At 41.2% G+C, this 25,137-nt stretch overlaps 1 protein-coding gene across 3 annotated transcripts in view; it reads right to left on the bottom strand.

Annotated features, from left to right (window-relative positions):
* Pafah1b1 (platelet activating factor acetylhydrolase 1b regulatory subunit 1) overlaps positions 1-21,342 on the bottom strand; it is a 49,518-nt gene extending 28,176 nt beyond the window's left edge. The window contains exons 1-2 of one of the 3 annotated variants that reach the window (XM_027426778.2): positions 20,971-21,342; positions 5,247-5,335 (exon numbers count right to left, since the gene is read on the bottom strand). The gene's annotated coding sequence lies outside the window, so the exon portion shown is untranslated. Of the gene's footprint in view, positions 1-5,246; positions 5,336-20,064; positions 20,172-20,970 lie in introns of those variants that run through there. The other 2 variants (XM_027426777.2, XM_035447367.1) reach the window with 2 other exon arrangements.
* Between the last annotated feature and the right edge of the window lie 3,795 nt (positions 21,343-25,137).

The following is a 25,137-nucleotide window of genomic DNA, read 5'->3' on the forward strand; positions in this document are numbered from 1 at the left end:
AATACTATAAGGCAAGTGACATTCACTAGCTGCAATGTGTGAACCATGCTTAGATCGAGATCTAAAGAAACTATAAAATAAACACTTAGAGAAATCTGAATATTGATTAAACAGTTGATTATTAAAAGAATTACAGGGCTGGAGATGGCTCAGAGTCTTACTGGCTGCTCTTCCAGAGGTCCTGAGTTCAATTCCCAGCAACCACATGGTGGCTCATAACCATTCATAATGAGATCTGGTGCCCTCTTCTGGCATGCAGGCATACATGCAGACAGAACAGTGTATACATAATAAATCATTAAAAGAATTACAAAACTCATTACATTAGTCTCTTAGTTTTGTTTATGGTTTATATTTTTCATATAAAGTTCCTAAAAAGTAGAAGTTGAGGCTGGGGATGTAGCTCAGTCCTAGATGACTTATTTAACACACACACACACACACACACACAGAGTTCTTACCACCATAAACAAATACATCAGAAAGTAATAGAGGGAGGAGGAAAGATTTGGATGCAATAAAAATGGATTACCTTACAATGATCAAGCTTTAGAATATAATTCCAAAACACAGAACACATTATTATGTACTATCAATACATGTACAGGTGTATTCCTAAATCTGCCATTTTATCCAATTACTACCTTCACAGACTTGGGACAGATGTAGCACCGTAGAGTACATCTACTGTGTACTCTACAGTGCTTTCCTGGGGGCATGAAGCCCTGGGTTCCATCCCCAACATTGCATAATTCCAGCATTAGATGGGTAGGAACAAGAGGATGTTCAAGGTCATTTGTAGCTAACAGTTCAGCTCAAGGTCTAAGATACATGAGATCCCTTTTCCAAACAAAATACCAAAAACACCCGAAGAACATTTTAATTCTCTTTAAAATACAAACAAAAAACTACGTATCATGCCATGAATCTACTATGTCATGAATCAATACTTCAATTTGAGTTAAAAGGTAAAAACTAGCCAGGCAATGGTAGCACATGCCTACAAGGCCAGCACTCAGGAGACAGTCGAAGGCAGATCTCGAGTTCAAAACCAAACTTGTTCTACCAAGCAAGTTCCAGGACAGCCAGAGATACACAGAGAACCCGTTTCAAAAAACCAAAATCATAACAAACACAACAAAACAACATTTTACATTTTTATACAAAATTAAGCAGAGTAACTCCTGTGATTTCCTAGTAATTTGTATATACACATTTAAGACTTTCCACACTACTGCCATTACATGCAGCAATGTCTCCTCAACAATACTCCTCAAAAGCAGCAACTGACATATTTTTCATTGTTAACTCTAAAATAAATTCACAGTAATTAGCACACAATAGGCAACTGGTGCTCCTAAATGATTGTCTTCAGCATCATAGTAAAACTAAGGCCAAATTTGTTTTGAGACAGAACTCTGCGAAGCCCTCGCTGTCCTAGAAATCGATCTTTAGACCCAGCTGGCCTCAAATTCAAGAGATCCACCTGCCTCTGAGTCCCAAGTGCTAGGATTATAGGCGAACACCACCACTACCCATGTCAAGGCCAAATTTTAATGTGCTTCAGAAAGCAAAGATACACTAAATCACTTTATTCTCTCTTCTCTTTTAAAATCCAGGCAGTAAGATTCACCAAGTTCAGCTACTTCAAGCTGGGTTAGATGTAATCCTTTTTCTTTTCAAAGACTGATATTAGTACGTATCAGAGCCGATTGGGAAAAATCCTACAGGAGGACAAGATAAATATCAGCAAGCTGTCTCAAAGCTAAAACTTTGACTTTTTTTTTTTTTTTTTTGGCAACAGGGTTTCCCTGTATAACCCCGGCTATTCTGAAACTCCCTTTGTAGACCAGGCTGGCCTCCACCTCCCAAGTGCTGGGATTCAAGGCATGTGTTACCATTTTTATAAATTTTAAATTTATTTTATGTATATGAATACTCTATCTGCATGTACAACTTTTTGCCAGAAGAGGACAGCAGATCCCAATATATATAAATGGTTGTGAATCACCATGTGGTTGCTGGGAATTGAACTCAGGACCTTGGAAGAGCAGCCAGTGCTCTTAACCGCTGAGCCCTCTCTCCAGCTCCTCTAATTATGACTTTTCAGAAAGTAAAACCTAAATTGGGTATGACGGTGAATACTCCCAGCACTCAGGCGGCCAGAGGATAGGATGTCAAAGTCATCCTTGGCTCCAAACAAATTTGAGGTCAGTCTGGGCTATGTGAGAACCCACCTTTTAAAAAAATCAGCTGGGCATTGATGGCATCCACCTTTAATCCCAGCACTTGGGAGGCATAGGCAGGTGGATCTCTGTGAGTTAAGAGACCAGTCTGATCTACAGAGCAAGGTCCAAGACAGGCTCCAAAGCTACAGAGAAACCTTGTCTCAAAAATCCAAAAGAAGAGTCAAAACTAAGTAACAAAATCCACTGCTTTAAAATAGGAGAAGACCAGTGCGTTGGTGGTGCACAACTTTAATCCCAGAACTCAGGAGGCAGAGGCAGGCAGATCTCTGTGAGTTCGAGGCCAGCCTGGTCTACAGGGCAAGTTCCAGGACAGGCTCCAAAACAATAAAAGAAACCCTGTCTTGAACCGCCCCCCCAAAAAAACAAACCACAAACAAACAAATAAATATATAAATAATAAAAAAAATTAATGGAATGGGCTGGAGAAATGGCTCAGAGGTTAAGAATGCACCCTGCTCTTTCAGGGAATTCAAATTTGGTACCCATTACCCATGCCACACAGCTTACAACAGCCTGTAAAATTCTAGCTCAGGGGACTTGATGCCCTCTTTTGGCCTCCACAGGTGAGCACCCACACACAAACTGGCATGCATTTATACAAACACACACATATACACATAAATCACTGCAATTCTCTAGCTAGAGAAGAATGTTCTCAAAGTGATGCTTCACAGTGATTGTTTTGGAAGTAAAAAACCATACTAAAAGCAGAGAAGGACCTGGTAGTCGGTGGTGACAGACCTTGAACTAGACAGGCAATGGGAATGATTTGAAAGAGCCCCATGGCCAAAGTACAACTGGAGGAAGATGGCCTTTTGGTCTTGAAGATAGTACTCTTTTTCTCTGTGTTATGTTCATAAGTATGCACTTGTATACATGTGGGAGACTGAGGCTGATGTTGGGTTTCCACCTTATATTTTTAAGTAACGTCTTTCATGGACCCCAGGGCTTACAATTAGCTACACTGGCTGGCCAGTGAGCTCCAGAAATGGGCATGTCTCTGCCCTACCCTAAGAACTGGGTTTAGATGCTACCACACACATTTTTATGTGGGTGATGGAGATCCAAAATTTATGCTTGTGCCATAACAAGCATTTTACCCACTGAGCCATGTCCCAGCCCCAAAGATGGTTTTCTCAAGGGTATGATTTTAGTCCTAAAGGCAGATCCCATTTTATTAGAGAACAACTGCTCAGAAATTATAAAGCAGTATTTCTCAACTGATTTCTGATTTATTACCACCCACATTAATGTTTGTCTTCACCTGTACAAATAACTTAGTAATAGGACTGGCAAAATGGCTCTGCAAGTAAAGGTGATTACCATCAAGCCTAATGATCTGCAGTCCATGCATCCTACATAGTGCAAGATGAAAGTCAACTCGTGAAAATTGTTCTGACCTCCATAGATGAGCTATGGCATGCACACATACATATAAAAAAGAATAAAAACAATAAAGAATTAAATAATAATGTCGGGGCTGGAGAGATGGCTCAGAGGTTAAGAGCACCAGCTGCTCTTCCAGAGGTCCTGAGTTCAATTCCCAGCAACCACATGGTGGCTCACAACCATCCGTTATGAGATCTGTTGCCCTCTTCTGGTGTGCAGATATACATGGAAGCAGAATGTTGTATACATAACAAATAAAATCTTTAAAAAAAATTATAATAATAATGTCAAAAGGTGGTGGTGGACGGCAGCACACACCTTTAATCCCAGCACTGGGGAGGAAGAGGCAGGAGGATCTCTGTGAGTTTGAGGCCAGCCTGATCTACAAAGCAAGTTCCAGGACAGGGTCCAAAGCTACAAAGAGAAACCATGCTTCAGGAAAGAAAAAAAAAAAGTAACTGGTTTACAATTCTTTGAGGCAGGTTTTGGAAGAGAAAAAAATTCAAGTGCAAATATTTGAGTAGTTAGGAAATACAGTATTACTAGAATAGTGAAAGATAGAAAACAGCTACAAAAAGCAGTCACCAATAGAAGTGATCTGTACTCTAAATTCCAGAGGTGCAGCAGTGACAAAATAAAGACAGTTCTCGTAGTGTCAAAGAAAACAAAAATTTACTTAGAAATAAAGGTGAATCATGCATTGGGAAGAGTCAAAGCTGTATTACAGGCATTAATAAAAACCCGTAACACTAAGCTAGGCACAGCAGAACACACCTGCAATTCCCAGCACTTGGAGGCTAAGATAATTCGTGGTCAATCTGGGCTACCCAGCAAAAGAAATCAACAAAACAAAATCCCTCCCTACATTTATTTTATACTGACAACGTGAACCCTGGTTTATAGAAACTGTATTCTGAGCCAGGCGTTGGTGGCGCACGCCTTTAATCCTAGCACTTGGGAGGCAGAAGCAGGAGGATCTCTGAGTTCGAGACCAGCCTGGTCTACAAGAGCTAATTCCAGGACAGGCTCCAATGCCACAGAGTCCAATGCCACAGAGAAACCATGTCTCAAAAAAAAAAAAAAAAAAAAAAAAAAGAGAAACTGTATTCTGTCAAAGCAATCTCTTTTAAGCAGTTATTCTGAGTCTTTCTGCTAGTAACTATACTTGAATACTCTGGAAGCACATTCCCTGCATTAGGCAGGATTGCACACATATTTAATCAATCCCAGCACTAGAGAGGCAGAAGCAGGTGGATCTTGCACTCTGCAAGTTCAAGGCACTCTGTAAGTTCAATGCCAGCCTGCTCTAGCTTCAAGTTCCAGGTCAGTTAGAGATACAAGGTGAGGATGTTCATATCACCTTTAAATTCTTCTGCTTAAAGCCCTTCTAGAGCTAGGTGGTGATGTCGCATGCCTTTGATCCCAGCATTTAAGGCAGAGACAGTCAGACCTCTTGAGTTTGAGGCCAGCCTGGTCTACAGAGCTAGTCCCAGGACAGCCAGAGCTACATCAAGGAAAAAAAAAAAAGCCCCATCTCCAAAACCCAAACAAATGATAAACAAAACCAAAACTCCTGTCTAGAACCTGAGTGTACAGAACAATAAATACCTGTCATTTTGCACAGAACTCCATGATTTACGAACAGTTTTGTGTCTTTTTAATCATTCAACTACAATGTGGGGCAGCCATTCAATAATCTGGACACAAAAAAAGGTATGAATCACAAATTAGTGTCTATAGAGAACAATACAAGTGGTAAAATGAAGCAGGCAAAGTTGTAAATTTTCTTTGGTTTTATTATTATTGAGACAGAGTCTTATTGTACAGGCCCTGAACCTAGATATCCTATCCTTTCTTATCCTTAGTACTAATATTAAAGGTATGCACCTCCAAGCCCAGCTTTGTTTACATGGCAATAGTATAAAATTTGTCTATTTTTCCAGGATGATCTGATAAGAGAATGCAAAAGATGTCATTTTAATTATAGCTTAAAAACTTTTTAGCTATACAAGGCCAAGAGAAATATTATTCACAAACTTAGTCTGACCTGAAGGTGACCAGGATAGAACCATTGATTAAGTAACTAGATAAACTCAGGTTGTTTTCACGGGCAAGGAAATGCGGGAGAAAAAGAGGAAGAAAGTTCAGGAATTTGTAATCTAAAATTGATGCCAACAATATTCATTATTCTCTTTATTAAATACAAATGACAAAAATTACTAAGGAAAAATAATTAATATTTAAGGATGAATTGCATGTAAATCAAACTGACTCATGGGTAAATATTTTGTCCATATTCACAATATTGTAATAGTGCAATGTCAGAACAGTTTAACAGTCATTATTTCTGAAGTCTACTTAGAAATACTAGATGAAAATACCAGGTTGCAAAATATATGGTATAACATTCACATAAAGTCTAAAAATCTACAAAGTATCACTCACATTGCTTACTGATGTGCACATGTATACTATAAGTATAAAAACCTAGAACCAGGGCCAGTGAGATGGCTCAGCAAGCAGGAAAAAGGCACTCATCACCAAACTTGAAAATCTGAGCTCTTTATCTAACCCCAGGACTCACAGAATGGCAGGAAGAAAAAACTCTGAATGCACACACGTTGTTTTGTTTTTTAAAGGCATACGCAGCCAGGTGTGGTAGCACATGTTTTTAATTCCAGCACTCAGGAGAGGCCAGCCTGGTCTGCATATAGAGTTCCAGGCCAGCCAGGGATACATAGTGAGATCAGGTCTCATACAAACAAAAAAGGAATATACACTAACAGAAGGAAGAGGTACTGGGAAGAGGTACAAAAGGGATATAAATTGTAACTGTCTTTTAAAAAAGACATGATTTCTTTGTGTAACAGCCATGGCTTTGTGTAACAGCCATGGCTGTCCGCGAAACTCAAGAGATCTGCCTGCCTCTGCCTCAGGAGTGCTGGGATCAAAACTGTCCACCACTAGGCTGTGGTAACATTTGCCTTTAATCCCAGCACTCAGGCAGAGGCAGAGGCAGGCGGATCTCTGTGAGTTCGAGGCCAGCCTGGTTTACAAAGTGAGTTCCAGGACAGCCTCCAAAGCCACAGAAAAACCCTGTCTCGAAAAAACCAAACATAAAAGTGTCCAAAGTGTACACCCTCACCCCACCCCCACTTTATTTTTTAAAAAGCTTTGAAAGTAATTACATGGACATTTTGTTTTATTACCATAAGCACTTTTTCTGTACATTTACCATATAATAAAAGAGATGGTGCAGAGGTTAAGAGCTCTACCAGAGGATCCAAAGTTGATTCCCAGTATGCACATTGTGTGGCTCACAGAGAATTGGCCTCTGTGGCACCTGCATTCACATGTACAAACACAAACACAGACACATAGAGTGAAAATAAAACTTAGTTGGGTGTGGTAGCACACACTTTTAATCCCAGCACTCAGGAAGCAGAGGCAGGAAGATGTCTATAAATTCGATGCCAGCTGGTCTACATAGTGAGTTCCAGGGCAACCAGGGCTATGTAGAGAGACCCCTCCAAGTGGAAATTTTAAGAATATTTTTGGCTGTGCATAAATTCTGTCACAGGCAGATTAAGTTAATCCTATTGGAGAGGGGGAATTTCAAGACGGGGGTGCCACCAACTGCCCAACAGGCACCACCATTTCTGACCAGTTCTGATGTCTCAATGCATAGAATTTTGGAGTCAAGCAGTCATGGTCTAAATATCATTTTGGGACCTAAAGGTATAGTTCAGTGGTAGAATGTGTGCCTCATGTGAAGCTCTAGTCATTACTGGAAGAAAAAGAAATCATCTTAGGCATTCACAAACTGACCCTGAACAAATTGTCAAACTTCCTAAAGCCTATTTTGCCCATTTCTTGAATATATGAATAAATGAAGAATTTGAGGGCTGGAGAGATGGGGCTATCCACGTGTTCAAGGTCGCTTAAGAATCATTCCCGAATCATCTTTGACCTCCCCTGACCACGCCCATGAGGGCGTGGCCAGGCATACCTGTCGGGGCTACTAGGAGGCGGGGCTACAGTGTCTCCCTACAATTTCTTTAAGGTTAGTATTGCCCAAGTGACTCGAATACTCAGGATGAGGTTAAATGAAAACAATGGTGTAAAAGGGTAGCTAACCTCAGATTTCCCTCATATGGCTTAGAAGTAGTGAAGTGGTACAGTGACAGCAATTTCATTTTTACCTACAAAAGCAAAGTAAGAGACACTGCCCAAGCACAGAGGGGGGAAAAAAATCAGTTTTAACATCAGAAGATGGTAGAAAGGACACACAAATTATTCATCACTTCATCTTAAAAATTATCTTCATTATTGCCACTCTAATAACAACCAATAGTTACGAAGTACTCACTATATGCTAGGTGTTATCCCCAGGCTATTTAAATGCATTGACTCATCCTAAACTTGAGATGAAACACTTTATACATGACATCATGAATTCAAAGAAAACATGTCTTTAGATAACAATTTGGAAAGTTTGCCCAGAAAAAAGACAATCTGCTACTCAGGCTTTAAAGGTTATGAGGAAGGACAATACAGAGTAAAAGCACCATGAAGAGGTCTGCCTACAATAGCTTCCTAAGGCTAAAATACAGGAGACATGGTCAGCAATAATAAAAAAGATAGGGCTTAAGAGAGGATAATAGTGGAAATAACAATGACATTACACACTTAAATGACAATCAGATAATGTATTAAAAAAAAAAAAAAAAAAGGTAAAAGAGTGCCCAGGCAGTGATGGTACACACCTTCAATCCCAGCACTCAAGAGGCAGAGGCAGGCAGATATCTCTGAATTTGAGGCCAGCCTGGTCTACAGGAGTTCCAGGACAGCCACAGCTACACAAAGAAACCCTATCTCAAAAAAAAAAAAAAAAAAAAAAAAAAAAAAAAAAAAAGTAGAAAGCAATTGAGAAAGATAAACAACATCAACCTCTGGCCTACCTGTTCACACTTGCATTAGCACCCATGTGTGCACACTAAAACATGTACACACACAAACACACCCAGGATTAAAGAAAATGATCACTAAAAAGAAAAATGACTTTTCAAAAAGTATACCATTTAATACTAAACTAACATCTACTAAGTACCAGACTTTGCCATGAAAACTTTTACACTCCAATGCACATAGCCAATGAAAGACAATAAAAGGTAAAACTTGGTGTGGTAGTGTACCTCTTTAATTCCAGCACTTGGGAGGCAGAGGCAGGCAGACGGTTCAAGGCCAGCATGATCTATCTACACAGTAAATTCCAGGATTTCCAGGACTATGTTGAGACCCTGTCTTTGGGAAAAAAAGGGGGGAGAAGTGACTGGATAACAGGTTAAAACGATAGATGATAAAAACATAATCCCAGCCCTCAGGAAGGGAGTTGAGAATTTGAGGCCAATCTGGCCTGCCATGCCTTAAGAAAAACAAAAATAAAAATAATAAGAATCTTTTTTAAAAGAAGGGAGGCTGGAGAGGTATTATTTAAGAGCACTGGCTGGTCTTCCAGAAGACCTAGTCAATTCCCACACACAATTTCTTTAACTCCAGTTCCAAGAAATCCAAAACCCTCTGCTGACCTCCTCCAGTACTAGGCACAACTTGGTGCACAGACATAAATGCAAGCAAAACATTCACATACATAAAATAAAATTTTATCGGTTTTTGTTGTTTTGTTTTAAAGAGACAGTGTTTCTCTGTGTAGCTCTGGAGCCTGTCCTGGCACTTGCTCTGTAGAGCCTCTAACTCACCTACCTACCTGTCTCTGCCTCCCTAGTGCTAGGATTAAAGGTGTGAGTCCAGCTTAAATAAAATTTTAAAATAAAATAAAAATTGGATGTGGTTTAGGAAAATGTATCTAGCAGCTTCATTTACTATCCAATTTCTTCATTCACGACCCAATTCATTTACTATACAATTGCTCTTATTCTGTAAATTGTTCTCAACTCCACTTCCTCACTCAAGTTAGAATCTATACATTTTTCTCTTCCAACTGCTCTAAGGGTTCACAATTCTACTTCCTCATCCTTTCTCCACTTCATGATCACTATCATATTTCAAGCAGTAATCATTCTTTCCTGAAAAACTGTGACCTCCACACAGCAATCAATCAATCTTTGTTGCCACCCACATAAACTATACAATGCACAACTCATCAGATTGCTAGCCTTTGCTTGAAATTGTTTAACAACTTCCAGATTGCCTGCTAGCTATACAGAACATATAAATTGTATCAATCTGGCTCATATAATTTTCCAGCCAATCCCACAATCTCCTCTCCCAAACTTTACCAGTATACATATAAGGAATATGTGTACCAATATGTTGCTGTTCCCACTATCTAAGATAATCTTTTCCAATGTCTGCTCCAATTACTTCATATTTTGTTGTTGTTTAGTTTTGTTTGTTTTTGAAACAGTATTTCTCTGTGTAGCGTTGGCTGTCCTAGAAGTGGATTTGTATACTAAGCTGGCTTCGAAGTCAGAGATCCTTCTGTCGTCTTTGCCTCCTGAGTGCTGGGATTAAAGGCGAGTACCAGCAAGGCCGACTCCAATTACTTATTTTTTCAAATTTATTTTAATTTTATAAGCAATATGTCCGGGTGAGGGTGTTGGGTCCCCTGGAACTGGAGATAGCTGTGAGACGCCAAGTGGGTGATGGGAATTTAACTGGGGTCCTCAGGTAAAGCAGTCAGTGCTCTTAACCACTAAGCCATCTCTCCAGTCCCCCAAATACAGGTTTTTGTTTGTTTTTTGTTTTTGTTTTTCTTCTTCTTCCTTTTTTGGTTTTCGAGACAAAGAGTTTCTCTATAATGAGATCTGGTGTCCTCTTCTGACAAGAGGACATTAGGGGGGGGGGGTAGCTCACATCTTTAATCCCCATACTTGGGATGCAAAGGCAGGCAGAGCTCTGTAAGTTTGAAGCCAGTTTGGTCTACAGAGCCAGTTCCAGGACAGCTAGGGCTGTTATACAGAGAGCCACCATGTATGTGGATGCTGGGAAGTGAACTCAGGACCTCTGGAAAAGCAGCCAGTGCTCTTCTAACAAGACAGATGTCTAAATGTCCTATTTATTTATTAAAAAATCTAATAGGACAGCCATGGCTCCACAGAGAAAAAAGGTGTGTATGTGGGGGAGTGTCTAAAAGTTCTGACACATACCTTTTGATTCCAGCACTTGGAAAGCAGAGACAGGGGAATCTCTGAGAGTTGGAGGCCACGTTGGTCTACCAGAGTTCAAGTACAGTACTACATACTCTGTCTCAAAAACAAAACAAACAATATACATATAGAGAGAGAGGACTAAAGAGATGACTTTGGCTAGTGGCTATGAGGACTTGTTTTGGTCAGGCAGAGGTGGTTCACGCCTTTAATCCCAACATTTGGGAAGCAGAGTCAGGTGGATCTCCAGGAGTTTGAGGCCAGCCTGGTCTACAAAGTGAGTTCCGGAACAGCCAATGCTACAAACAGAGAAACCTGGTCTGGGGGAGAGGAAAAAAAAAAAAGACATGTTGCTCTTGCACATGACAGATTGGGCTCCAGCACTCACATGGTAATTCACAACTGCCTGTAACTCTGGTCAAAGGAATCCTACTTCTTTGACTTCTGAGGGCTCCTACACACATATAGTATAAAAATAAATGTTCAGCACTTAAATCTTAGTTGGAGCCAGCTATAATGGCATATATTTTAATTCTAGCCTCAGGAGGCAGAGGCAAGAAGATTGCTTTAGTGTAGGAGTTGCAGGATTAGACTAGACCACATTACAAAATGGATCTCTCTGAGCTCCAGGCCAGGCAGAGATATGTAGTTAGACCCTGCCTTAACACCCAACCCCAATATCAAAAAACAACCCCCTCAAAAACCAAGCAAACAATTCTATAAGAATTGTATTAATGACTGTGTATGGTTAAACTGTATAGTGAGGTGATTCTCTTATTTAAAAAAAGCATCTTGGGGTAGAGAGGATGGTTCAGCAGTTAAGATTATTATTCCTTCTTACAGGACCTGGGTTTGATTCCTAGCACCCAAATGGTAGCTCACAACCACCTCTAACTACAGTTCCATGGGATCTAACACCCTCTTCTGCCTTCCGTGGATACCTGGCAAGCATATGGTGCACATACACACATGCAGGTAAAACATTTATGCACATAAAATCAATCTGGAAAAAAGGGGAAAAAATTAATAAGAATGCAACCAGGGAGCCAAGAAGTGGTGGAGCCAAGAAGTAGTGACCCACGCCTTTAATCCCAGCACTCTGGAGGTAGAAGGCAAAGGCAATCAGATAGATCTCTGAGCTCCAGGTCAGGCTGGTCTACAAAGTGAGTTCCAGGATAAACAGCTGTCTTGAAAACAAACAAACAATCTAATCGGGGTGGAAAGGAGGAAGCAAAAAAAAAGAAGTCTAGTGCACAAAGTTTGAACAGTTGTCCAGCGGGTAAGACCCCAGATTGATACCTGGCACTAAGTACATGCTTTACTCAACAGCTTAATTTTCTACTAATACTAAATGCATAGTTTTTTCTGTACCTTTCAAAATTAAGCTAATCAGTTTAGCCTGGTGACAGCAAGTCTACTACCTCATTGAATCAAAACACTGAGGCAGGAGAATCTACATTGAAAGCCAACTTGGGCTATACAGTGGACTCAAGGTCAGTCTGAGTACTGAGATTCTATCTAGAAACAAAAAGAGGACTGGAGGCAAAGGAAACTCTCAAAAAGCACTTGCCACCAAGCCTGAGTATTTGAGTCTGATTCCTATAAGCCACAGGGTAGGAGACAACAGTCTCCTACAAGCTGTTTCCTGATCTCCACAGGCACCCCATGATACTTGTGCATACACACTAAATAAATAAATAAGCAAGTAGGTGAATAAATGTAAAAAGAGGACTGGGGTTATGTGTAGCTCATCAGTCGACTAATATGTGTAAGATCCTAGTTTCAATTCCCCTAGTATTGGGGGTGGGGATCAAGAAATACCAAATTATCAGTCTCATTTTCACCTTTTTTGTTTTGTTTTGTTTTGAGATAGGGTCTTGCTAGGTAGTCCAGTCTAGTATTGGCATTCCTATGACTGGCATCAGCATATTCTTGATAAAATAAAAACAAGAAAAGATACATAAATAGAAGATATCCTTTAAGGACTTGGCAGAGGATAGGTGGGTAGCCCAATAATGCACAGCTTGCCTAGTCTGCGAGAGGCACTAAGCTGAATGATCAACACTGGGAAGAAGGGGGGGGGAACCCACTCAGGAGACAAGGCAGAAGGGTCAGAAGTTCAAAGTCATCCTCCACTAGTTTTAGGTCAGTCTGGGCTACATGAGACCCTGTATTGTATTTTAATTCAATTTAAAACTTAGCAATTGCTACCAGACAGGGTAGTACTTGAGCCCATAACCCCAGCAATCACAGGAGACTGAGGCAGGGTTTCAAGTACTAGATGTAGGCCAGGCATGGTGACATGCACCTTGAATACCAGTGTTTGGAAGGCAAAAGCAAGTGATTATCTGTGAGTTCAGCACCCACTCCTTCCTACATAGTGAGTTCCAGGAGAGGGGGGGTAGGGACTGAGGAAGACTGACCTTATGTATAGATAACATTATCAGGCATGGTGACACACATTTCTAATCCTAGCACTCAAGAGACAGAGGGAGACCAATCTCCTTGAGTTCAAGACCAGCTAGGAACACACAGTAAGGCCCTACTTTCAAACAGTAAATTATGTTAAAGAGAATTTTTTAAAAATAACTAGGCTGGAAGAGATACTGCTCAGTAATAGAACACTCTGTCTAGGATGCTATGCCCAAGGCTCCAGGATCAATACCCAGCATTGAAAAAAAACAAAAACAAAACAAACAAAAAACACACACCATAGCCACCTGTTGTAAATTCCAACTACCCACAATATACAAATCATAAACTTTGTTGTATTATAGTATGCCTGCCTGGAAGAATGATATATGCATGTAGGTCCAGATGCCTTGGTGCAGCTGCAAAGGTCAGAAAACAACTGTGTGAATTGATTCTATCATTGCATGTGGGTTTTGGGGATCCAACTCAGGTCACCAGGCTTGCACAGTAAGTGCAAGCCTTACTGTGTAGTTGAGCCACCTTGCTGGCCCAAACATAAAACTTTTTATGTTTTCAAAAGTTAAAATTATTAGGCCTGGGGACTACCCTTTGATGATAAAAGCACATGCTTACACCTCATAAGGCCCCGGGTTTTTGGCTTTGGTTTTTTGAGACAGTGTTTCTCTGTGTAGCCCTGGCTGTTCTAGACTAGGCTGGTCTCTAAATCAATGAGATCCTCCCAAGTGCTGGGATTAAAGGCATGTGCAACCACCACCTGGCTAAAATATTTTAAAAGCAATGTTAAGCATTGCAAGCCTTATGCATGCAAAATATCCAATGCAGGAATAAACAATACAGGTAACAAATGCCACAGTAACCATTTTCTAAATTAAGATTAAAAAGGATAGGGGATGGGTTAAAGAAAAGAAAGAGAAACCCAAGGTTTACATATTAGATATATCTTATCATATGCTGCCTCTGAAAAATGATGGTGCAAGAAAGTCTCTCACCAACCCCGGAACCTTGAAACTTGACTTCCCAGCCTCCAGAACTTTATTTTCTTCAAGGCTTATTTTTCCTTAAATATTTATTTATATTTTATGTGCAATGGTGTTTTGTTTGTACGTGGGGGAGTGGGGCTCTGGGACTGGAGTCACAAACAGCTGCAAGCTGTCATGTGGGTGCTGGGAATTGAATCCTGGGCCTCTCCAACAGCCAGTGCTAGTGCTCTTAACCACTGAGCCATCTCTCTAGCCCCTCAAGGCTTATTTTAAATAGAAGAAGCAAAACATTAACCTCTAAGCTTGCTCAATGAAAACTAGCACATTGTTCCAGTCAAAATAAAAACATTTCAAATTATGCCCCTGAAATGTGACTATTTAAATGAAATAAGGAGAGATTTTGAAGGCTGGCAAGATGGCTCAGAGTATAAAGCCACTTACTGACAAGTTTGAAGGCCTGAGTTTAACTCTGGGACCCAAATAGTTGAAGAAAAATAGAATCTCAAAAAAGTTGTCCTCTGATTTCTGCACTCATACTGTGGCTTGTACTCCCACACCCACAACTAAATAAATAAAATATTTAAACATATGAAAAGCTGGGTGGCGGTGGCACACACCTTTATTCCCAGCCTCAGAAGGCAAAGGCAGGCCCATCTCTGTGAGTTAGAGGCCAGTCTGGTCTAAAGAGTGAGTTCCAGGACAGTCAAGGATACAAAGAGAAACCTGTCTCGAAAAACCAAAAACAGAAAAAGAAAAAAGGAGTCTGTGAGAATTTTAGAATATAAAAATGTTCACCTCTAAAATGCTTGGTATCTATTGTGTACTTTGTGTCCTTCATATTTGTGCTTCATGGTAAATGCTCAAAAATGAAAAATTTTGTAAATTTTTTTCAAAAGAAGTCAATTGGTATGAAAATGTACTATTTGTCGATGTAAGCCAGAACCCAGGTAGCACTCTAACTACTACCTAAGTGACTTCAGGAGAAGAGATTCATGGAATTTTAGTTTGCTCATATATGAAAATACCCATCTACCTAAAGATGAGAAAGTTAAGTTGAAAAGGGTATCAAATTATCATTTAGCTGTGTCAAACTGACAAACGTTTGACACAGACAAACGTTTGACACAGTTAAATCATAATAGCTGAGAGACTATTTAGAAGATCCCTGACAGATTAATCCTGTTTTAACCAAAAGCCATCAATTTGTAAAAAGAAAAAAAAACCAAAAAAGTACTTATGATGACTGTGCCATAAAGCACAAATAAATACCAACTAAAAATTTTTACTCCTATGCCAATGACAAAAATTAGTAGAAGTTAACTAAAATTAAATTTAACTGACTGCAAATTGTCATACCAAACCAGTAACATTGTTAGAATGTGAATCTAATGATTATGTTTACACAATGTATCACAGCATCTTTCTTTGTGAAACACCCATTTCTCTTGGGAAGTTGCAAAATGATGAGCAGTTAAAGGCCAGGCTCAGTTATATTTTGAGTTCAAGAGCTAGGCTATTGGAGGCCCCACTTCCAAACAAAGAAAAGAAACACGTTTCTGGAAATGGCTTTTAAAAGCTAGAACTCATTCTACAGCTAAGCATCTTCAGAATGTAAGCATATTTGCTTTTCTCTTCAGTTTCTCATTATTAAAACCTAGTTTTATTTTAAATGGAGTAAAAAAAAAAAAAAAAGTAATGGCTGTATTTCACAAAACAGTGGCAAAGAATTTCCGCTTCAAATGATTCTTTCCAAGGTATATAAAAACAGGTTATCTGTCATAAAATATTTTCATGAGACTTTATTTATTTACTTATTTGGTGTTTCAAGACAGGCTTTCTCTGTATTGCTTTGGAAGCTGTCCTGGAACTCTGTAGATCAGGCTGGCCTCAAACTCACAGAGATCCACCTGCCTCTGTCTCCCGAATGCTAGGATTAAAGGCCTGTGCCACCAACGCCTGGAGTCTTCATTTACTTTTTAATTTTATTTTATTATTATTTTTGTTTTGGGAGACGGGGTTTCTCTGTCTAACAGTCCAACTGTCCTGAAACTCAGAGATCCACCTGCTTCTGTCTCCCAAATTCTGGGATTAAAGGCATGCAACAGAGATTTCTACTAGAAGCAAGTAAAAATTCTGTCCAGGTATAGCTTAGTGGTAGAGAACATCCAACAGGAAAGCTTTGAGTTCCAATCTCAACACCCCTACCTCCAGTCACTTTTTAGGACCACAAAACAGATACAACCATACAACCAGCTTCACTTAAAGCCAGCTAACCTCAAAAAAAAAAAAAAGTGGGGGGAACCTTTATCACAACTTCAGAACTGAACATTTAATTTACATATTTTGCTTTGCACTTGTTTTCATTTTATTAATTTTTTTGGAGGAATGTTTTTCATTTGTTTGAGGCAGAGGATCTCACTATGTACCCTTGGCTGGCCTGATGGTCACTATGAAGAGCAGGCTGGCCTTGACCTCACAAAGATCCACCTGCCTCTATGCCTCCAGGGTGCTGGAATGGACTTAAGATAGCTCCACCATTTGTTACTGGCAATATGGCTCAGAAGTGAAGGTGCTTGCCACCAAGCCTGTCAACCTGAGTTTGATCCTTGGGGCTCACAGTGGAAGGACAATCCAACTCTTGAAAGCTGTACTCAAACCTCCACAGACAACTCCTACACACACACACACACACACACACACACACACACACACACACACACACACACACACACAGAGCTGGAAAGAGATCAATGGTTCAGAGCCATACTACTCTCACAGAGGGTCAAAGTTTAAGTCCCAGAACCCATGGACAGATCACAACCATCTTGAACTCCAGTTTCAGGGGATTTAACATCTCTAGCACTTGTACTCACTTGCACATACAACTAGTATATTCACCACACACACACACACACACACACACACACACATTCAAAAATAAAAGATAGTTCTACCTTAATAATGATGTGATCTACAATATCTATAGCTCACTGAGATGACAATTGTGGATAACGTGAACCAGATGTAAATAACAAGGTCTCTTTTCTCCTGGATACTTAAAATACAAGCTTTAAAGTCATTTATACACATGAACAGCTAGATATCCAAATAACTTTGTATATAATCCAAGACAGCAATATTTACTTTCCTTTTTTATTATTATGTACATGTGCCAAACAGACAAATTGTGGGAGATGGCTCTGTTTACCATGTGGGTACTGGAGATCAAATTCATGCTGTCAAGCTTAGCAGCTAAACCATCTCACCAGCTTTATTTCCGGTACCCATCCCCCGCCCCCCTTTGGTTTTCCAAGACAGGGGTTTCCCTGTATAGCCTTGCTGTCATGGAACTTGGTTGTTAACTAGGCTGGCCTGGAACTCAAGATATCAGCCTGCCCCTGCCTCCCAAGTGCTGGAATTAAAGACATGCACCACAACTGACTGTCTACTTTCCTTTTCTTAAATACAACATAATACAACTTGGACGTTCTGAACTACAAAACCAACAATTATGAGATACTGACTCTTCATTCCCAGAAATAGTTTTCATGCTAGAGATATTTTATCCAGAAAATTATGTAAATAACGTAACTTAAAAATAGAAACCAACTACTACAAAAATCAGTATGGTAGCACACACCTGTTTTACAGTACTTAGAAGGCTTGTAAGGCAGAAAGAGGTAATTAAAGGCCCGATTACAATACATAAGGAGTGAATATCAAGCCAGTTAAGGATAGTGTCCTGTAACCCCAGCACTTGCAGAGGTGGAAGATAACTACCAGGAGCTCAAGGTCAGGACCACAGCAAATTCAAGCCTACCCTGGTAAGACCCCATCTTAAAAGATGGTAAGATAGCTCAGTGATAAATGTGTTTGCCACCAAATATAACTTGATGAGTTCAATCCACAGAAAAGATGTGATCTCCATAAGTTGGTGCACAAAAACACACATGAAATGAGTGAGTGAAAAAAGAAATTCATCGCAACTTCAGGTTTTTATAATAGATTGTGAATAATTTTTAAAACTAATTTCTTCAAACTAAGCAAGATTCTGACACATACCAGAAACATAAGCACGCATACATTCTACTCTCCAACAAATTTTCAGTAACCTCCTGGGCAGGGGTAGGGTGTGGATTCACCATTAACTAGAAATGGTAGGGCTAGGGATATATATGGCAGACACAATATAGTGGAACACTAATCCCAATGCACTCATCCATCACCACAATAGCCTTTCTACTTTCTAACTACATTAAACAAAATTGTAAAAATATACCCCAAGTTACAAACATAAGGTTCATCAAAATTATATTTGTCAAATTCAAAATTCTTTAAGGAACACAAGACACTAAAGTGAACTATGCTTTCATCACACAAAAAGTCCTATGCAAGAGGCAACACAAGAGAAAAGGTCTATTTAAAGAGCTCTTGACACAAAACAACCACTATTTTATCTTTGATGTTCATTAAGAAAAAAAAAACATTAAAAACAAGTATTCTTAACTAGATTTTTTTTTACAATATTCCATGCATTTTGTTGCCAAATATTCTTGGCAGTAGTTAATTTAACACTCACTTGGCTACAATAATTAAAAAACATTAACCAGGGCATATATGTACATGTTTTTTATACACACTCACAGGTGAACAATAAGTACTTATTTTACAACAGGGATGCTTTTATTCCAATTATTCAATGCCCTTCTTGAAGAAGGGAAAAAAAGGTGGAAAACGTGAGATTTTTAATATCTACAACAGAGAAATGCCTTTGTTGTAGCTACAATTAGTATCAAATAACCTTACAAATCGTAAGGATGAAGAAAATGCGATGAAAGGGCAATCGAGCATTTCACAGCTTCTGCTGTCGCTCCCTTACTCCACCCAGTCCTCCCGGCTCAATGGCTGTTCATAGCATCCACAAATATTAACCCATTTTTAAGGAGGTGGGAGGATGTACCAAAACAGGGTGTGCTCCATCAAAACCAACATATGTAGAAATACTGTGAGAAGCTGGGTTCCTTTCTCTGACTTTTAAAATTATATACACTAGCTTTAAATTTATTGTAGGAAATCCTTCCCTCTGAAACCAAACAATGATCTTTTAAATAGACCATGAAAGAATAAATTGCCCTAAATACATATTCTGCTTTAATAAAAACCGCAATTTGTAACTGCCAATTATTTTGCAGAACTATGTCCTGAAAGACATCCATTAGAAATAAAAGCTAGTTAGAGCCTTAAAACCAAACCAATTTTTAAAGTTAAAGCTTTTAATGTATATTCAACATATTATTACTGGCATACTCAACTAAAAATATTCCTGGTTAAGGGATTGAATCAAGTTTTACTGCAAGGGGGGAGATACTAAGCAAACACTGCTGTGGCAAAATGAAGAGAGAAGACAATATTACTGGTATGAAGGCCCAAACAAGGTCTCCACAAGAACCCACCCCCAGAAAAGAAATTCACACAAACAACCCACCCACAACAAAAAGGGAATTGCTAAAATGACCCTTCTGTTGTTGGATCTTTTAAAGGTTGTGAATCTTAAGGAGTATGTGCTTGACACTAAAGGCTGGGAAAACAGTAATATTTTTATTTTCTGGCAATTGCCTAAGGAAAGGGGGAGGGGAGATCCTTGGCATGACATCGCCCATTGAGATTGAGACCACAAATCAGGTACTTTTCTTCAAGCACAATTTTTTAACCAAAGGACTGATAGGAATTACATCCAATTCCAACCTCAACGGAAAATTTCCTGCCCTCCTCCCAAGGAGTTTCTTGCTAAGTCACTGAAAAAAAAAAAAAAAAAAAGGCAGAATAACAAATAAAGCCAGGCACCTTGCTTTCTCTCATCTCAAGACAGTGAAAATCTCTCCTCCTGGATGATTTTGTAGAGGTAGTAAAAATAAGCCCACGATCTCAAAAACATTTTCTCACCTAGAAGGCTAGAGAGGGTAAATAAATAGTCACAGCGTTTCCTAATGGAGCGGAGACATGGGATGAAGGGAATGGCAGAGGGCCTCGGAGATCAGTGTTAGTTAGCAACGTCAAAAGGCAGCTCCCGTGCAAGGAGCTAGTGGCAAAAAGCAAAATCCTGCCCGATTTGGAGGGTGGGTGCTGCAGATCTTTGCAGAGCGCAGAGGCTGAACCACCACCGCACCGGGGGGCCAAGGGCCTAGGAGGCGGGCCATCCTCCTCGGGTCGGCCCCCAACCTAAGGACAGGTGGGGAACCGGACCCCAGGAAGGCCTGGTGGCTGCAGGAGCCCCGGCGGCGAGCCGCCAGTCCGCGGAGGGGTGGGGACTGCGGGGCTCGCTTCCGCGGCCCAGGAGGGCTGGGCCCTTTCCCCAAGATCAGAGAGCGACCTGCTCCCCACGCCCTTCCCACCCAAGAATACTTTTCTTGCTAAGTCACGGCTGCAGCAGGGCGATGCAGCCCAAGAGGCCTCGGGTGAAGCCGCGCCGGCCCGGGTAGCCCGCAGCCCAGGCCCGAGGACCAGAGCCAGGGCAGCGCCCTCCCCAGCCAGGCCCCCCTCCTCGGTGCCTCTCACTCAACGGCCGTCGCGGCCGCCATTTTGAGAGCGAGGAGAGGAGAAGAAGAAGGAGGAGGCAGCGGCGGCAGGGGGAGGGGAGAATGGGAGGGAGGGGACCGGCGCAGCCACATCGTCAGGCCGCCGGCCCGGCCCGCAGCCGCCCGAGCGCGGTGGAGGAGACAGAGGGGAGGGCGCAGAGCGTCGCCGCCTTACCGGAGCGCTGCACCGCCGCCTCCGCAGGGCCTCTTCCGTCCTTCACTCCCATCCACCGGCGGGGGAGGGGGAGGGAAAGGGAAGGGAGGAAGGAGGGAGGGAGGGAGGGAGGGGGAGGATGGCGCGCTGGGCCCGGTCCCGGGGAGGGGGAGGGGAGGGCCGCGGGCGGGCTCCTCAGCCGTTCCGGGGCTCGAGCCCTAGCCCGGCGCTCGCGCGTCCTCTCGCTCGCGCCCGAGCACTCCCCTCCGGCTCCTCCTCGCTCCCTGGACCCTCAGGTCGCTGCTCGTTCGCTCCCTCACTCGCTATCTCGGCCGCCGGACTCCGCCGCCGCCCCGCCGCTCCAGCTCCGTCTGTCACAGGAGCTGCCCCAACGCCCTGACGTCACCGCGCTGCCGCCGCCCCAGACCCGCCAGGAAGAGGGAGGGGAGCGGAGGTGCTGAGGCGCATGCGCGGGCTGGGCCGAACCCGGGCCGCGCGCCCTTCCGCAGGGCGGGATGGATGCTGTACCCCGGCCGCTGGCCGAGCTTGCGCCCCGGGCGCAGGTTTTCTAGCTCTCTGCCCTCTGTACCCTTGGGAAGAGCCCCTTTTGCCCTAGACTCTGGTCTGACTGTTGGGTCCCATAGCGAGCTCTGACTCTGCTTTGGCCCTCACTCCTCGGTCCAGGCAGACCGCGGGTCCCCGCTGCACAAGCATCCCTGCTCTGGCTGGCTCGAGCCAGGCCAGGCTGCTCCCTTTTTGCCTGTAGCCTGTGGGATTATTCCCCATCCCCACCCAAAGCAACGGGAGTAGATTGGTGGGCTCGGGCCAAAGAGCTATTGAGATTAAAAGACAGTTGGACTGCCTTGTCTTCCTTTCTGTTACAGATTTTTAATTGGAAGGAATCGCCCGTAGATGTGATTCAGCTATTCTTTTCCTTAGTCACACGAACACATCAGAGATTCTGGAAACTGACGTCCACAGAAAGATCTGGAACTTTATCCTACAAGGCATGTCTGTGTTTTATTAAATTATGAATTGAAATATTGATGACAAGTCTGGGAGATTGTTGTCAATTTATTCCACAAAGAGACACTTGATTTTTGAAAGGGTAGGTTTGGGACTCCGAATCATTCAATATAGAATGTTATCATAAGAAATACTGAATGAGATTGCTTCATTAGTCACTTGTGTTTTCTCCCGAAATACAGACTTGGGATTAACTGATTTTATTATTTGCTTTTATGAAGATAGATATTGTACATTTCGGCATAGGAAGCTACAGAGTTAACGTTTCTGGTATGAACCCAGATGTCACCGCCGGCTAGGAGTGTGACCTTGACTAAATTACCATATCTCTTTTTGGCCTCGGTATCAGTATAAAATAAACCTAGTAGCCAAGCAGAGTGGCACATTGCCCAAGCTTACTTGGGAGGCAGGATACAGCCAGCATCCGATACATCATTTTTTAAAATTATGATAATAGTACTAAACGGTCTATGGTGGCTGGCTCACATTTGTGATCATAACAGTGAGGAGACAGAAGCAGGAGGATTGCCACAAGTTCGAGGCCGACACGGTGCACATAGTAAGACCCTATCTTAAAATAATTAATAAGCCTGACATAGTAATGCCCACCTTTAACATCAGCACTCCCGTGGCAGAGGCATGTGGGTCTCATCAGTTCAAGACAGCCTGATCTCTACAGTGAATTACAGGCAGACAGAGCTTCATAGAGAAACCCTGTCTCAAAAAATAAATAAAAAGCAAATGAGAAACTTGGATAGTAGCATAGGCCTATAATTCCAGCCTGGAATGGCTGTGGAATGAGAATCGAAAGTATAAGGGCTGCCTGGCAACTCAAAAGTTTTTGTTTTTGTTTTATTTTGATTTTCCAGACAGGGTTTCTCTGTGTAACAGCCCTGGCTGTCCTGGAACTCACTTTGTAGACCAGGCTGGCCTTGAATTCACAGAGATCTGCCTGCCTGTGTCTCCAGAGTATTGAGATTAAAGATGTGCACCACCACTGCCAGTCTAACTCAAAAGTCTTTAAATTTTTCATTTCTAAGAGGGCAAAAACACAACTCAGTAGTAGGGTACTCGCTGGAAGAGAGAGAGAGAGAAAGAGAGAGAGAGAGAGAGAAAGAGAGAGAGAGAGAGAGAGAGAGTGTGTGTGTGTGTGTGTGTGTGTGTGTGTGTGTTCATCTTATTGATTATTGAATAAAGGGCTCGGCTGCTTTTGTTGGAAAGATTTATCGTAACAATGTTGGGATAGACTTATTTGTAAATTAAAAGTTGCACAGTCGTAATGCATCCTTCCATGGTAAGGTCTCATAGGTAACTCATGTTACCATTATTGTCTAGTACCAAAGCTAGTCTCTCTGTGTTGGGATGAGTTGTATTTATCTCTGGAAATGCTTGAAAAAAAAAATGAGCCAATGGCCTGAAGAAATTGGGTTTTTTCCTTCAGCAACACAAGAAACTAAATCAAATAATCTTTAGAAGGTCATGTCCAGGGTTTCAGTTTTAGGCTTCTCTAGTCAGAAATATGGACAGAAGGAGGCACAAGAGCTTGGTGTGATTACTTACATCCAAAACCAGCCAATAAGCATTCAATAAACTAGAGCATCCTTATTCTAAGGATCCACCCAGCTTTCATTTTTATCTTTTTTGGTTTGTTTTTTTGGTTTTTGGTTTGTTTTGTTTTTGTTTTTTCCGAGGCAGGGTTTCTCCATGGCTTTGGAGGCTATCCTGGAACTAGCTCTTGTAGACCAGGCAAGTCTCAAACTCACAAGATACCTGCCTCTGCTTTCCGAGTGCTAGGATTAAAGGCGTGCACCACCAACGCCTGGCACTCATTTTTATCTTTTAAAATATTTAATATTGCCTGATACTGTGCTTAATATTTAGTCCACTAAGCAAATCAGTTCTTTGCTTTTTTTAATGAATGCTCTAAAAATCAACAAAATTGCTTGGGAGCACATGCTAAACACCAATTTAATACAAATAGGTAGCCCTAACTCCTGTAGACCTTGAGATCACAGGTGTTTATACTTAGAAAGATATAAAACTTGTGTATTGCATAATTATGTACAAAGTTAAAATCAGATTTTATTTTTATAGCAATACTTCAAAAAGCAATAAGTTTCCTTTGGGGAAGATATTAAACTTTTCTCCCTGGATTATAATTTTTTTCTGAACAGAAAACTGTTATGTGCTTAACTTGACCTGAAGCAATTGTGTTACAGTTCTGTGTTTTTTTTTTCAGTTAGTTGCTAACACTGTATATCCATTTTAATAAACACTTGTCTACTGAAATGGAGAATTAGGACATCTGTGCTATAAATTATAATTCATAAGGACTTACCTAGAACCTATACCTACTCAGGAAACATTTACTAATAGTTATTTTGAATCGTGTTTCTTGGGGGGGGAAATAACATGTAGTTTCCTTAGTACAATCTAACAATCTCTCCATTCATCTGAATTACAAATATGTTTTTCCAGCAGACATTTTCAAAATGGAAACATTTGTTTCAATTGCTGCAGAAAAATTAGTGTTACTTTAAACAATTCTGCAAATAAGCTTACTGGAAGAAACACTCCAAAAATATTGCTACTGAGGAGAAAACAAAATGACTTTGTTTGTTTTGTTTTTCGAGACAGGGTTTCTCTGTGTAACTGCCCTAGCTGTCCTGGAACTCACTTTATAGATGAAGATGGCCTCTTAACTCAATGAGATCTGCCTGCCTCTGCCTCTGGGATTAAAGGCATGCACCACCACTACCAGGCCAAAATGACTTCTAAAATTTAAAAAGAGAAAAAAATTAAGTAAGTAAAGTGCTTGCTCTCAAACATGAGGACCTGAGTTTGATGCCCCAAGACCCTGCTAAAAATCAAGTGGGATGTTACCCTCCACACACATGTACAAGCAAACTCCCACTTGTGAACATAAACCTGAACACATAAAATAAAAGAAAAATCCCTCACATAAAACAACAACAAACCAGCCGGGCGGTGGTGGCGTATGCCTTTAATCCCAGCACTCAGGAGGCAGAGGCAGGTGGATCTCTGTGAGTTTGAGACCAGCCTGGTCTACAAGAGCTAGTTCCAGGACAGCCTCCAAAGCCACAGAGAAACCCTGAATCAGAAAAAAAAAAAAAAAAAAACAACCCTTTATTTTGAGCCCTC

The sequence above is a fragment of the Cricetulus griseus genome, chromosome 7 (assembly GCF_003668045.3).
Source record: "Cricetulus griseus strain 17A/GY chromosome 7, alternate assembly CriGri-PICRH-1.0, whole genome shotgun sequence".
In the NCBI taxonomy this organism is placed as follows: domain Eukaryota; kingdom Metazoa; phylum Chordata; class Mammalia; order Rodentia; family Cricetidae; genus Cricetulus; species Cricetulus griseus.